Consider the following 3,414-nt stretch of genomic DNA (forward strand, 5'->3'; position numbering starts at 1 on the left):
ATATTGAATACAGTTGCTTGTGCTATGCAGAACCTTGTTGTCTATTATTGTGTATATAGTAGTATGTATCTTTTAATTCCAAACTCCCAATTTATCCCTTTCCCTTGTTAGCCTTTGGTAACTATAAATTTCTTTTCTATGTCTGTGAGTCTATTTCTGTATTATCAGTGAGTTTACTTGTATTCTTTTTTTAGATTACTCATATAAATGAAATTTTATATTTCTCTTTCTCTTCTGACTTCACTTAGGATGGTAATCTCCAGATTGATCCATGTTGCTGCAAATGGTATTTCATTTTTTATGGCTGAGTAATATCTCATTGTACCACAACTTCTTTATCCATTTATCTGTTGATGGACATTTAGGTTGCTTACATGTCTTGGCTATTGTAAATAGTGCTGCTGTGAACATTGGGGTGGTCTGTTTTTTTTTTTTTGTTTTGTTTTTTAAAAGATTTGATTGGAGTCTAGTTGATTTACAATATTGTGTTAGTTTTAGGTGTACAGCAAAGTGAATCAGTTATACATTATATCCATTCTTTCTAAGATTCTTTTCCCTTACAGGTCGTTACAGAATATTAAGTAGAGTTTTCTGTGTTATACAGCAGGTCCTTGTTAGTTATCTATTTTATATATGCGAATGTGCTTTCAAATTAGAGTTTCTGTCTTTTCCAGATATATGCCCAGAAGTGGGATTGCTGGATCATTTGGTAGCTCAATTTTTAGTTTTTAAAGAAAGCTTCACACTGTTTTCCATACAGACTGTACCAATTTACATTCGCACAAATAGTGTAGGAGGGTTTCCTTTTCCCCACACCCTCTCCAGCATTTACAGGGCTTCCCTGATAGCTCAGCTGGTAGAGAATCCACTGGTAGTGTGGGAGACCTGGGTTTGATCCCTGGGTTGGGGAGCTACCCTGGAGAAAGGAAAGGCTACTCACTCCAGTATTCTGGCCTGGAGAATTCTATGGACAGTCCATGGGGTTGCAAAGAGTCGGGCACAACTGAGTGACTTACACTTCACTCTCCAGCATTTGTTTGTGTTTTTTTTTTTCTTGGTAAGGAAGTAGGATTCACTGGTGGGTGTGAGTAAGGAGGGGACATTGCCAAGCCTCTCATGAATGCAGGGCCCACCATTTGTCCAGGGGCTTGTATTCGACCCCACCGCCCGCTGGGATGAGCTTTTCTACCACCACGGTTTCAGATTTATCCACATTAAACTTAGTAAATCCCCACTTCTTGGAGATGTGGGTTTCTGGTGGCCAAGGAACTTGAACTTGGCCCTGTGGAGGGCCTCAATCACATGCTCCTTGTTCTACAGGTTGTTGTGGATGGACATTACGACTTGGCTGGTGTGGGCCCTGGGGCTTCCCAAAGTCACAGCACATACCTGTCTGGAGCCTACGAGCTCTAGCACAGGACAGCATCTTGTTGATGCAGGTGAGGAAAGGGTGGAGCCACACTTGGATATGAAAATTATCTTTGACATAACTTTTTCCCATGTACTTGCTGGCGCAAATATGGGTAGCCTCCAGAGCATCAGAGGAGAGCTGCTCATACTCATCTGATACCATGTGGCCACAGAGTGGGAACTCATTCACTTTGCCTTCTTTCACCTCCGGTCAAAGACGCAAATCTTAGCATCAGGGATACCTCGGCAGAAGCGGGACTTGAGGTATGGCTTGTTCTTATAGTACCAGTAATACAGGGCAGGGTGGCGGCCCATGGCAACACCAGGATCTTCAGTGGCCTTCTGAAGGAAAAGAGTGTTTGTGAACATTTTGATGATGGCTATTCTGCCTAATATGAGGTGATACCTCACTGTACTTTTGATTTTCACTTCTCTAATAAGTAGCAATATTGAGCATCTTTTCACATGCTTGTTGGCCATCTGTATGTCTTCTTTGGAGACATGTCTATTTAGGTCTTCTGCCTATTTTTTGATCTGACTGTTTGGTTGTTTTTGGTTGTTTGACATTGAGCTTCATGAGTTGTTTGGTTACTTTGGAAATTAATCCCTGTCAGTTTCATCATTTGCAAATATTTTCTCCCATTGTTTTGGTTGTCTTTTATTGTACTGACAGTTTCTTTTGCTGTGCAAAAGCATTTAAGTTTAATTAGGTCCCATTGGTTTGCTTTTACTTTTCATTACTTCAGGAGATAGATTTGAAAAACTATTGCTGTGATTTATGTCAAAGAGTGTTCTGCTTATGTTTTCCTCTAGGAGTTTTATGGTATCCCATCTTATATTTATATATTTAATACATTTTGAGTTTATTTTTGTATAAAGTGTTAAAGCATATCCTAATTTCATTATCTTATGTGTAGCTACCCAGTCTCCCCGGCACAATTTATTGAAGAGACTGTCTTTTCTCCATTATATATTCTTGCCTCGCTTGTCATAGATTAACTGACCACAGGCACGTGGGTTTATTTCTGGGCTTTCTATCCTGTCCCACTGATCTATATGTCTGTTTTTGTGCCAGTTACCATACTGTTTTGATGAGTGTAGCTTTGTATCATAGTCTGAAGTGAGGGAGCATAATTACTGTAGCTCCATTCTTTCTCAGAATTGTTTTGGCTATTTGGGGTCTTTTGGAGTACAAGTCTTTTGCCTCCTTAGGTAGGTTTATTTCTAAATATTGTATTTTATTGCACACTTCTTTGTTTGATTTTTGACCCATGTGAGTGTATTACCTATTTAAACCATAACAAAACAACAGTTTAAACTTTGCTCCAAATTAATGTATCAGTGGTTTGAAAGAAATGATCCTAAGTAATCAGTTAATGAGATTTCTGTACCTATTTGCTCTTTTAATATTTATCTTTTAAGCCTCAGAAGGACTGCTTTTATTGTTATTAAAGTAGCAATGGATAACAGACAAAAATCTATGTTAATTCTGATTATATATACCATGATTTCAAAGCTTGAATCCCACCATAATACCTATATATGGCTCTGTCAGATCACACTTGTCTGAGGATAAGAAAGTGAAAGTCACTCAGTCATGTCCGACTGTTTGTGACCCCTTGGACTATAAAGTCCGTGGAATTCTCCAGGCCAGGATACTGGAGTGGATAGCCTTTCCCTTCTCCAGGGGATCTTCCCAACCCAGGGATCAAACCCAGGTCTCCCACATTTCAGGCAGATTCTTTACCAGCTGAGCCACAAAGGAAGCCCAAGAATACTGGAGTGGGTAGCCTGTCCCTTCTCCAGCAGATCTTGCCAACCTAGGAATCGAACTGGATCTCCTGCATGGCAGGAGGATTCTTTACCAACTGTAAGCTATCAGGGAAGCTCAATATGAGGATGGTGACATATAACCCTACATAATTCCACCTTTCTCTTTGACCAGTGTGGCCTCAGCCTGTCACCTCCAGTGAGCGAACGGTGGAATGGCATGAACATCCACTG

At 40.1% G+C, this 3,414-nt stretch overlaps 1 pseudogene; it reads right to left on the reverse strand.

Annotated features, from left to right (window-relative positions):
* Positions 1 to 1,114: 1,114 nt before the first annotated feature.
* LOC138444076 (large ribosomal subunit protein uL16-like) lies at positions 1,115 to 1,725 on the reverse strand (annotated as a pseudogene).
* Positions 1,726 to 3,414: the final 1,689 nt, after the last annotated feature.

The sequence above is a fragment of the Ovis canadensis genome, chromosome 7 (genome assembly GCF_042477335.2).
Source record: "Ovis canadensis isolate MfBH-ARS-UI-01 breed Bighorn chromosome 7, ARS-UI_OviCan_v2, whole genome shotgun sequence".
Taxonomy (NCBI): domain Eukaryota; kingdom Metazoa; phylum Chordata; class Mammalia; order Artiodactyla; family Bovidae; genus Ovis; species Ovis canadensis.